The sequence below is a fragment of the Hipposideros armiger genome, unplaced genomic scaffold (genome assembly GCF_001890085.2).
Source record: "Hipposideros armiger isolate ML-2016 unplaced genomic scaffold, ASM189008v1 scaffold_213, whole genome shotgun sequence".
NCBI lineage: Eukaryota > Metazoa > Chordata > Mammalia > Chiroptera > Hipposideridae > Hipposideros > Hipposideros armiger.
In genome coordinates this window covers 74,865-76,885 of record NW_017731563.1, presented here as the reverse complement: position 1 = coordinate 76,885, position 2,021 = coordinate 74,865, and the positions used below count along the sequence as shown (strand labels likewise).

The 2,021-nt window shown below is 55.5% G+C and overlaps 1 protein-coding gene across 1 annotated transcript in view; it reads left to right on the top strand.

Moving 5' to 3' along the window:
* Positions 1-718: 718 nt before the first annotated feature.
* The window catches only part of WASHC1 (WASH complex subunit 1), a 17,526-nt gene continuing 16,223 nt past the window's right edge, over positions 719-2,021 (top strand). Inside the window, exon 1 of the mRNA XM_019654118.1 lies at positions 719-798. The gene's annotated coding sequence lies outside the window, so the exon portion shown is untranslated. The remainder of the gene's footprint in view (positions 799-2,021) is intronic.

The following is a 2,021-nucleotide window of genomic DNA, read 5'->3' as shown; positions in this document are numbered from 1 at the left end:
AGGATTCTCGCTAAAATTCGGAAATGCAAGTAGAGGCCTAGTTGGGAAGAGGAGTCAGAGGAGCCTGACTAGTTGATCAAAGAGAGACTCTGTCAGAAACTGTACCCTTTAAACAATAACTCCCCCATCCCAAATTGCTTCCCCGTCCCTCGCAACCACCATTCTACTTTCTGCCTCTATGAATTTGACTGCTCTAGCTACCTTATGTAAGTGGAATCATAATATTTTTCCTATTGTGTCTGGCTTATATATTTAATTTTTAAAAGGGTGGTGGTGGTGGGGGTGTAAACTAAGTGAATTCTGTGGGGAGAACGGCCCACATTAGTCAAGACAAGAAAATAAAGGCGCGCTAAAAGACGTATTAAATATTAAGTACGGACGTACTCAAATATTCCCTCCGGCTGGAGGAAACGGGCTGTTTCCAGACCTGTGCTGGGGGTCGTGCACCGGGTACACAAGGGAAAGGCAAGGGCGTCCCTGAGCGTTGGGCGGCAGAGAGCCCAGGTCAGGACGGAGGGGAAGGCAGTGAGGGGACAGAGGCGGGGGCGCGGGCCGGGCGGCCAGGTGTGGGGACTACAGGAGGCGGGTGCCCAGAGGTCCAAGGGCGGCTCCGAGTGCGATTCCGCGCTGGGGTCCGCGACTCGACCGCGATCGGGGACGTGAACTCGGTAGCCCAGTGAGCGCACCACAAGCAGAGCGCCGGGTGCCGGCGGCGCCAGGACCCGGCAGCGCGGGCGGAGCGGAAGCGCGGCGGGCGAAGCGGGCGGAACGGGTGGAGCGGAGCGGCGCTGCGCGCAGGTGAGGAGTGGCAGGGCAGGCCGGGGGAGGGGGCCGGCCCTCCGACCGCTGGGACGGGGAGAGCGAGCGCGGCGGGCGCCGGGATGCGGGGCGCGGGGGGCAGGGTTGGGCGCAGGTCGGGGCCGAGCGCGAGCGAGCAGCGGCGAGAGGCGGATAGGATCGCAGACCCTGCGCCGGGGTTGACTTCCGACTCTGCCGCTCGACTTGCTGCCCGCCTGGAAGCGGCGCGGGGCCGCTGCCCGCCTGGAAGCCGGATTTCCACCCCTGTTGGTCCCGGGCTCTCCTCCCCGTGCGCCTAGCCTTCCCCTGGCCCTCTTCCCGGAGTGAGGCCGAGGCCTGGGCGCAGGACGGCCCTGCTGGAAAACCGGCTCCGGGCGCGGCCCTCCACTTCCTCTCTCAGCCCCGCCCCGTGACCCTCACGTGCCTTTCGGTCCTCAGGGCCGGGCGCTAGGATCGGGACTGAATCCTCAGACCAATTGCAGTGCCCATCCCTCACTGAGGCCGGTTAATGCCTCTACCTCCTTGGCCCCACACTGATTACCTACAGCAGACGTTTTTGACCTGGGAGCTGGGTGTTCGGGGAGGGTTTGCAGGAAGGATTTCATGCACTTCCGAAATTATAAACAGCATTATGAGAGACGGGTGTGGTGTAGGTTCATTTTTCTGAAAGCGCCGCATAGTTTCTACCAGATTCTCAAAGGTAGTGCTGTACATTAGAAATATGTGAGCCACATACATACGTGACTTTAAAAATAAAAAGAAACAAGTGAAATTAATGTCGTAATATATTTTAGTTAACAGTATAGCCAAAGTATGATGACTTAAGCATGTAATCAATATACAGTAGTGCCCTGCCCCCCATCCGCGATTTCACTATTTGCAGTCTCAGTTACCTGGGGTCAACCACAGTTTGAAAATGGAAAATTCCAGAAATAAACATTTTGTAAATTTGAAGTTGCACCCCATTCTGAGTTGTGTGATGAAATCTCGCAGGTGTCCCATTCAGCCCAGCTCTGTCCTCCCTGGGTTGTGACTCATCCCTTTGTCCAGTGTATCCATTTTGTAGACCTGACTAGGTTATCAGATCAGCTGTGGAGGTATTGCAGTGCTTGTGTTCAAATAGCCCTTATTTTGCTTAATGGCTCCAAAGCCATTCACATAACTTTTATTACAGTATCTCGTTATAATTGCTCTATTTTATGATTATTGTTACTCTCATTGTG